Source organism: Nanorana parkeri, unplaced genomic scaffold, assembly GCF_000935625.1.
Source record: "Nanorana parkeri isolate BGI_ZX_2015 unplaced genomic scaffold, ASM93562v1 scaffold1431, whole genome shotgun sequence".
Taxonomy (NCBI): domain Eukaryota; kingdom Metazoa; phylum Chordata; class Amphibia; order Anura; family Dicroglossidae; genus Nanorana; species Nanorana parkeri.
In genome coordinates this window covers 167,495-177,926 of record NW_017307699.1, presented here as the reverse complement: position 1 = coordinate 177,926, position 10,432 = coordinate 167,495, and positions in this window count along the sequence as shown.

Below are 10,432 nucleotides of genomic sequence, written 5' to 3'. Positions count from 1 at the left end.
GTCTCTGCCTGCCACCTGGATTGATCCTTTGCCTAAATACTCACAACAAATACTTTGCCTGCCGCCTGAACTGACCTCAGCCTGCTTACTGACCATGTCTCTGCCTGCTGCCTGAACTGACCTTGGCCTGCATAGTGACCACATCTCTGCCTGCCAGCTGAACTGACCTTGGCCTGCAAACTGACCACTTCTCTGCCTGCCACCTGAACTGACCTAGTTGACCACATTTATTCGTGCTGCCTGCAGTGACCCATCTGCTTGTCCAACTGACAATGTTGCATCCAAAACACCAGTCCCAGTCATCCTCCGAAGACAGCTGCACTTCTGGAATCAAAGGTACTGTTTTGTTTACCTTTTGTCAAGCTTCCTGTACTTCCTGATCACTGAACATTGCATTGTGTATAATTCCTGGGGTTAGCCAAGTACCAGAAGGTCTGCTTGGCTTGGAGGAATGGGGTCATACCATTCCCCCAAAGTGCTCCATACCAAATACCATGGAGCACTTTGAAAATACTCCTCTCTCTGAGGCTAGACTGTGAAAAAGTCTCACATGTGTGGTGTCCCCATACTCTGAAGGATTAGCAGAATGTTTTTTGGGGTGTAATTCTGAGTATGGACATACTGTGTATAAGAAATATCTAATTAACTGACAACTTTGTGCGCAAAAAATGCTTTTCCATTTTCTTTCTTCATTTTTCAAAAACTTGTGGCAAAAAATGAAATCTTCAAAACACTCACCATGCCACTTATTAAATACCTTGGAGTGTCTGCTTTCCAAAATGGGGTAATTTTGTGGGATATTCTATTGTCCTGGCACTCCAGGGCCTCCAAAAATGTAATAGGTAGTCAGGGAATCAGATGATTAATTTATGCCCCTTGAAACCCTCATGGTGCTCCTTGCATGTTTGGCCCCTCTATGCAGCTAGGGTGTGAAAAAGGTCTCACATGTGTGGTATCCCCATACTCGGAAGGAGTAGCAGAATGTGTTTTGGGGTATAAATTTAATTTGGCCTAAATGTATGAAGAAAGATTATTTATTTGCAATGTTTCATTAACATCATTTAAGGAAAACAGTTGTTTTTTTTTCAAAAATCTGTATTTTTTTCTTTATATAGTAAGTGTGTGATTAAATACCACCAAAAGAAAGCTCTATCTGTCAAAAAAAAGGGTAACAAATTAATTTCAGTACAGCGTTGCATGACGGAATAAATGTCAATCAAAGTACTGCAGCGCTGAAAAATGGCCAGGCCAGGAAGGGGGTGTAAACACCTGGTCTTCAAGTGGTTAAGTGTAATTATATTAGAACAATGAACTGCTCTTCTTTATTACCTTATTTTCCCTTAGCTTAGAGGATGTTGTGAAAATTTGCTTTGCAAAGAATACCCAAATCATAAACAAGGAAAATAAAAAAAGTATGTTTGTCTGCACATGCCTGGGTGATGGAAGTCAGCAGGGCTTTACCTAATTCACTAAGCTAGGGGAAAATTACCTTGCTATGGAATAGCAAGCTGCAATATACATATCTATATGTCTATATATAGATATATATATATATATCTATATATATATTTTGTCTTTTATTAATGTATACATGGATTATATTTTTGATTTAATTTATAGCACGACATTTGTAGGGTATTTGTTTGCTTCGATTCTCATTGAACAATCAATCAACCTAATTAGTTTAATTTGACCAATTCAATTAAATTGATTATGCCATTATGTTTTAGGCTGATTTACTACATAAATTAATTAGTTGTATTATGGGTAGGAAAATATTTCTCAGTTTCTTTAATTATTTTATAAAGTTGTTAGGCCAGTTTAATAATCTTCCTTCTTTTATAGGTGCCTTGTGATTTGTTTTTCTTTTCATTATTTATGATACTGGAAGGAGTGAAAGTGGAAAAGAAGAGTAAAGAATAGGCAAATGAAGGTAAAAGGGGCTGGAGGGAAGGAAAAGGGAGAGCAGGGCATAGGAAAGGGAGGAAAAATTTGAGCCTCAGGGTGTTAGATTTCCAAGCAATTAAATGGCTAACAAAAAAAATTTCAAATCTCGAGGGTTGAGAGTGAGATATCCTAGGTTGCCATATGAGTAGAAATCTAGAATGAGTATCGGCTTAAGTAGCCATTCGTTTCTTATTGACCATAATTCCATTGTGACAAATTTAAATAGGGCATTTTGGTAATATTTTTTAACTTGAAAAAGAAGCTCACAAACTATACTATGAAACTTTGTACTGCTGGTTTGTTGGGGGCTTTAGCTTTTTGTAAGCGTAAACTTTCCTATAGCTGCTACTTCCACCTGCTCAGGGCAGCCATCAGGGGGGTACGGCCGATACTCATGTAAGGGGCCCGGCAGCCTGGGGGGGCCCGCCTGGGTCTCTTACATGACTATCGGCCGACGGTGAAGGGCGAGGAGGCGGAGGCCTGGCCCTAGCAGCGCAGGGCCCCAGCATTGGCGCTCCAGTGGCTTTGAGACAAGCTAGGGCCCCATCAGCGACGCTGCTCGTCTGATGTCGGACTGGCCGGAAGTGATGTCACGTTAGTGACATGACGTCACTTCTTGCCGGTCCGGCGGCAGACGAGGCCATGTGTGCAGGTAAGAGGAGCTAGGAAGGAAAGGAGAGAGGGGAGGGATGCAGCCCTGACCAGCCCACCTGAGACCCCTTCAGAGCCCACCTGAGACCCCTTCAGAGCCCACCTGAGACCCCTTCAGAGCCCACCATAGACAGTCTCAGATGGGCTGTGCAGCATCTATGGTGGGCTCCACAGGGTCACTCTCAGGTGGGTTCTGTGTCCAGCGCGCCACTAAGCCCTGCGTCCAGTGGTGCGGGGGGGGGCCCGGCTTAAAGCCATGTAAGAGGTCCCAAAATTTCTGATGGCTGCCCTGCACCTGCTAATTTAGGTCTATTACTGCTGACTGAAAATATGGCATTGCAGCCAAAACCACATACATTTTTGCGCATTTGCCTTCAAAATGGCCAGAATTGATTTTCAGGATTTATTCAGTTTGGACTTCAATGGGTTTGAGTTTGCATTTTTTAGACTTTGAAAATCTAGACGCATTTGCTCATCCCTACATTCTACCAGTATTTTGGAATTTGATAACAGAATTTAATATTTTATTAAAAAATCTCTCTATGGTGTTTAGCAAAAATAAATATCATTCAGTTAGGGTTTACAGCTACAATATATTTTGTTTGCTGCTTCATCGAGTACACTTCAGATGTCTGAGTGCTCTTTTTGGCCTGAAAATGAAGTTGCATAACTAATGAGTAAGATTGCCTTGTAACATTTTGGCCTTGTAACTAACTAATCATCACTTGAGGGAATTTTGGGGGGACGTGGGAGGGAATTTTGGGGGGACGTGGGAGGGAATTTTTAGCAGGATAATATCCGTGATTTCCACTGTCCCATCATCCCAAATATCATGATCAGACTTTTTAACATGTTTTCAAAGAAAGAACTCCTAGTGCATTTTGTCTTCTCTACAAGATTAGAAAACAACAACAACGTTCTTGTGTTTTTAAATTTCTCACACAGCTCCCTGTTGTTTGCTGGGTCAATTGCTCAAGCGGGCTACAAAGCAGACTGGTGCTACAGATTTAGCATAGATAAGCCGCTAAAGGTGCTTTTATATTTACCAGGATACAGTGTATTACATAGGGATGCCCCAATACAATTTTTTCCAGAGAACGAGTACGGATACTCACCGGGACTGTGCAGGCAGATGTGGGCGGATGGTGTCAACAAGGCTGCACAGGCGGATGCGGGGATTGCGTGTCACCAGAGCTGTGCGGTCTCACCAGGGCTGCAGGCTGGCCTCACCAGGGCTGTGCGGGTGGAGGCAGGCAGGGGGTGTCACCATGGCTGTGCAGGCGGATGCAGACGGCGGGTCTCACCATGGCTGTGAGGGCGGTGTGAAGGAGGAGGAGGAGATGTGAGGCCGCACAAAGGTCCCCACAAGGCTGCCATGAAGCCCCCAGCAAGTGCGGGAACTTACAGCGGCCAAATCTATTTAAACATTTAAAACGCTGGTATGGGCACTTAGTATCACGTGTAGAGTAGGAGTGAAAATGCCCAGTATGCCCTGGTATCGGTGCATCCCTAGTATTAACTATTGAGCTCAACATAGTGCACCCTTTTGAACATAAAGTTGGATAGGGTTTAGCGCGCATAAGAGACATATGCTGGTGTATTGGACCTAAATCAGGTAGAACACAAGGTCCAGTAAACATGGCAGTGACACCAAAGCACCTGGTATATCTGTCCTAAGATGGAATGTATTACTTATGTACCAGAAGCCACATAACTCCTTGTGGAGAGCATTGCTTATTCATAGTCAAAGTTGAATACTCTCAACTTTAGAAGTTTCCTATTTTTAACTTCAGACCCTTCGGTTGCAGAGACAGATGACTGCGATGCAACAGCTTCTTTACCTGTCAGGCATTATGCTGATACTATCTATCTATCTATCTATCTATCTAGCAGAGATCGGCAGATCAGGGCCTTTGTCTGCTCTGGCTAGCAACTGATGACGCTGATGGGCGGGCTGTCATAATTACGTACCTCGGCCCGCCCATCACATCATCAGTTGCTAGGCAGAGCGGACAAAAATCCTGATCTCCCGATCTGCTGCTTGTCTGCAAGTAACTGCAGGGGGGGGAGATTAGGGAAACCAGGAGGATGAGGGGGGAGAGCACGGGGATCACAGGCTCAATAACAGACTCTGATCCCCTTGCAGACAAGCAGCAGAGATCAGAAGATCGGGACCTATTTTTTTATCAAAGCACTGGGATCAGAGCCTATCATGCATGCCTAGACCAGCCGGCCCGCCCATCTGCATCATCAGTTGCTAGGCAAACAGGGGGCTGATAAAAAAATATATAAAATAAATACATTGATTTGGGATGTTGGGGTGGAGACAGCACCTGCATGGCAGGTAGAGGGCGTGGCTTGGTGGGTAGGGGCGGGGGCCCAAGAAAATGTTTGCCCAGGTCCAATCAATATTATAGACGGCCCTACACATGGCATAACCCCAACGCTACTTTAAAAAGTCCTTGTTTATGGAGTCTTCCAGCACAGTATGGCTATAGTTTTCTGCTTGAGAAAAGCTGCTCTAGACTATTGTACTTTGAATCTTGCTCGAAAAAAACATGTGAATGACATATGCAGCAGTGGAAATGTATGAATTGTCTTTATTTTTCTAATCACCTTACACTCTATGGCCGTTACAGGAGTATGAGAGCTTATAAACCAAGGAGCTAAGCTATGCTGAATACAATTATATTAATTGATGAGGCTTTTTCTTAGCGCATAAATCAGAGTAGATGACAATGACCCTATTAATTTTTAATAAGTGGCAGCATGCCAGATTGCCTTGCTTTGGATACTGAGAATGTGCACTAGTTTATTCAGCTAAACAAGGTCAGATAAAATGTGGAAACCAGTATCTGTACTTGACTGATCAGACATAATGGTATAGGATGTACATAGATTTTCAGTGACCTGCTCTAATAAGGATTAAAGAGCTCAAGTGAAACTAAAAAGCTGTTTTTTTTCTCTGCTATTCTCTTAGGACATATTTCACCAAGCCAACTCGTATGACACTGTATTTGGGATGTGTATTGTGCAGGTATTACTTGCTTAGCATTAGTGGATCAATATTGCAGGGGAACCTTGTATAGAAAAACAGGACAGCTGCCAACAGAGGCTGCATGTTCCAAGCTGTTAAGGGGACAATGACAGCCAGCCAGGTAACAGACAAAGCGCCATTTCCCATTTCTTTCTGTCTACTATGTTGTGGCTCATACTTCGTTTTTGCATCTAATCCTTGGATTTGTTCCCCGGTCGCCCTAGCCCGTTCTCATTTTACCTCATGCCTATGTAAACAGTATCTTGCAACATGAGAGAAGTCTAACAGTCTCATTTAACAAGGCTAGTGTCCCTAACTTGAAAGCAGTCACCATCAGTGTCTGATAGTCTCCCTAATTATTTCACAGCATGGTAACAATGTATTAGCCTTGAGTTACATTGTGGCAGTCTTAGGTACCATAAGAACAATCTAACAGCTGTGTGTAACATGAAACGAGTTTCCTGTAGCTTGGAAGCAGATCCTACGTTCTAGCAGTGTCATGTAACCTTATATCAGTCTCTTGTTACATGAGTGGTCTGAAGGTATCAGCAGACACAGAAGTTCAGTTGGACATGCAGGCGTGGTCAAAAGCTTCTCTACCACCTCTGTTGGTGTTCTGCTCTATGAAGAGGGCGGAAAAGCAATGTCAACAGACACTGACAGTGAAGCTTGTCTTAGGTGGGAATACCAGCATTTAGGACTGCTTTTCTAACATATATGATCAATGATTCTCCCAAGAACAGTTAGTTGGCTCTCATCTGCCTCACTACATACACATAAGGCTCCATTTACACAAAAGCGTTTTTTTGCGTGTATTCAGCTGTACAAATACGCGCGGAAGCGCACTAAACATAAAACATGATGCATTGCAATATGCATTGTTTAGATTACTGCGGCGACCATGTGGTGCAAAATCCGCGCGTCCCGCAACAGAGTCTAAGCACGATTTTATGGGTGGATTCCGCACGTTCCAGGCTATAGTAATATGTGCGGAATATAGTAGTACATGCGGCTATAGTAGTACGTGCGGAATCTGTGTGTATGGAGCTACCGCTATGTGTTAATGGAGCTTAAGATGGTTTCTTCGTCTGGTTAAAAATGGCTGTCAACTCATGTCTACGGACAGCTTTACAGCCCTGTGTACTACAGTATACTAACAGTCTCTTGAAATATGAATCTTTTCCAATAGCACTGCAGCAATCTAACAAGGTTGTGTAACCTGGAAGCAGTCTCCAGCAATATGTTGTAACAGGCCAAGGCTAACTTGACTTGACTTGATTTGTGAATGTAGTTTTTGCATAAAAGATTGTTTCACAATCCTTAAAATGTATGTGCTGAAATAGAACATCTTTTTAGACTATACACATGTAAAGGCGTGAAATGATATCATACTGGTGCTTCCAGGGACAGAAAATAAACATATGTTAGGATCATTCATCCATCACAAAATGGATGAACATTTCTAGTACTACAGATCGATTTTTCTGGTGACTGTCAAATATCTTTTGTGCAAACAATCTTTCTTAGACAAAATATGCTTCAATCAAAATTACTTGTGTTTTGAATAAAGATTAATGGAAGTCTCTTGTGAGGACCTGTCACTTTTTCTTAGTCTGTCTGCCCTGTTCCTCTAGCTCAAACATGTGCCTTGCTTCCCACTCTGCTGCGTCCATAGAATAACACAGTTATTCTGATCCCGTCTGCCTGTCCATTTTTCAGTAGTGACATCTGTTCCAAACTGCTCGGATCCCCTGATGATCAGAATGTAAGGCACTCATATGAAAGGGGCCCTAGTCTGTCATTGAGCCCCTGCTGGAACATGGTTGTAGTTGCTAAATGACATAGAGATTGGAATAAGTAGCTCAATCTCAGTTTTTGCAGATGATACTAACTATGTAGGGCAGTATAATCGATTATAATCGATTATGTCGATTAGTTGTTGCAGCCCTAGTAAATTCTCAACAAGATATAAATTGACTTCAACAAGACCTAGATAAAATTGAAGTCTGGGCTGCAAGATGACAAACACGATTTAATATTGAAAAATTCAAGTTATGCATATGGGAGCAAAGAACGGGCATGCAAACTATACCTGGAGGTCCTCATAGTTCACAGACACAGCAGTAGCATGCAGTGTTAAGCAGCGGGCCAGCAAAGCAAACAGGATACCATCCTGCATTAAAAGAAGGATTTTGGCAAGGGATAAAAACATAATTTTACCACTTTATAAATCACTGGTTCGGCCTCACCTTGAGTATACGGTTCAATTTTGTCCACCAACCCTCAGGAAAGAGGTCCTCGAATTTGAGAGAGTTCAAAGAAGGGCTACAAAATTAATCAAGGCAATAGAAGGCCTGAGTTATTCCTTTTTTAAACTTGTTCTCCTTAGAAAAGAGACTCTTAAGAGGGGACCTAACTACAATTTTAAAAATAATGAATGGGGACCACAATATCTGGAATAAGATGTTGACACCAAGAACTCTATTGATGACATAAGGGCACAACAAGAGGTTAGAAGAGAGGTGGTTTGATCTTAGACTGCGCAAGGGTTTTTTTTTAAACTGCTGTGAGAGTAGTAAAAATGTGGTCTTCACTTCCTCAGTCAGCAGTATCCACTGGCAGCATTGATACATTCCAGAAACTTTTAGATGAGGTTCACTAAATATACAAGGATATGGGAACTACTAGTGCCAAGTATATAAAGACACACATAACATACACACACTGGATGGACCTGTGTCTTTATTCAACCTTACCTACTATGTAACCTTGCTGTTTGTTAGGTGCCCAAGACAATGGGTTGCCTTGCTGTGCCTGTGCGTGTTTACTAGCACACACAAGGGTGGCTCCATAGTGCCCTGCAAGGGAAAGCAGCCACCCTTAAACAGGATATCAGAGCCAGTGCTCAAGAGACCAGCTAATTCTGCAGGAAGCAAAACTTCCAAACATCAAGGATCAGTATCCATTGCCTCATTGTAAGTGATTTAATCAACCTTTTACGGAGAGGTAAGTAGAGATCTGGATGGAGGGAGGCCGGTGGACGTAGTGTATCTGGATTTTTCCAAAGCATTTGATACGGTGCCACATAAACGCTTGTTATACAAGCTAAGGTCTATGGGCATAGATGAAAGTGTGTGCACATGGATAGAAAACTGGCTACAGGAACGTGTACAAAGAGTATCGGTTAATGGCACCTTTTCAGACTGGGTTGAGGTCATGAGTGGCGTGCCCCAGGGTTCTGTGCTGGGCCGATGCTTTTCAACCTGTTTATTAATGATATAGGGGAGCGAGTGAATAGCCATGTTTCAGTGTTTGCTGATGATACCAAAATTGGGAGGGTAATAGACACGGACTTAGACATTGTAAAATTACAGGAGGACCTGGATAAAATAGTGGAGTGGGCAACTGTATGGCAGATGAAGTTCAATGTCGATAAATGCAAAGTAATGCACTTTGGAGATAAAAACAGGCAAATGGGCTATACACTTATGGGTGTGCCACTAGGGAAGTCAGAAATGGAGAAATATTTGGGGGTAATTGTAGACCACAGATTGAAGAATAGCTCGCAATGCAAGGCTGCTGTAAACAAAGCAAGTAGAGTCCTGTCTTGTATTAAGAAGGGAATGTATTGCAGGGACAAGTCTATAATTTTGCCACTTTACAGATCACCGGTTCGGCCTTATCTGGAGTATGCGGTCCAGTTTTGGTCACCAGTACTCAGAAAAGATGGGCGATGGAGGACCAGAGCTATGAAACAAGGCTGTTAAAATTAAATATGTTCTCTTTGGAAGTAAGGAGATTAAGGGGGCACATGATTTTCTTGTATAAAATGTTAAATGGTGATAGCAACATTATTAACAAACTGTTTACGGTTAACCCCATAACAAAGACTAGAGGCCACCACCAAAAATTGGTGGAGAAAAAAGTTCAGAACACGGGGCGCAAGGGGTTCTTCTCAGTTAGAGCGGTTAAGGCCTGGAACTCACTGCCACAGGCAGTGATTTCAGCTAAGATTGTAGAATCAGTCAAGAAACTCTTGGATGATTTCCTTGGAGATCATAACATACAGGGGTACAGGTACTGCTAAGAGGAAATTCACACATGGACTCATACACATGCACACACCAGCTCAACAATAAATGAATACACGCAATAGGTTGGACTTGATGGACTTATGTCTTTATTCAACCTCAAATACTATGTAACTATGTAACATTTGAAAAAGTTTAAAGACATTTTGACCCTAATATGTTAAGTAAACTGTATACTGTGAGGCACAAAGCTAAATGACCAGAAATATAGATTTTTGATGCACATGTCTTTAAGAAAGAAACATATATATTCTGAACTTACATATACAGTAGCTTGTGTATAATTACAGGTTGACATCGGACACTGATATGCTTTGGTTTTTCCAACAATGCACAGACTATAGCTATTGAAAAAATGACAAAGTGAGTACATCACAGTATAAAATGAAGCTGAATGATCAGAGCGCTAGTGAAAAGTGACTCCAAGCTATTGTTGCTTTTGTTATAGAGCCACTTGTGCATGATCAGAGCTGACAGGAATAATAAAGAACGAAACAGCTTGGGAATATGTATATGACAGCCAATTGTCATTCATTGGATGTAGATAAATGGGAAATATGCGTTACAGACAAACAGCAAGGAAGCAATTATTCATTTTATGTTTCCATTTATGTGAAAAAGGTTTAATATATAAATACTAATAGACAAAGGGAAACGTGAATAAGCATGCAGCAGAGAGCACTTTTATAAAATCGAATGCTCTTTA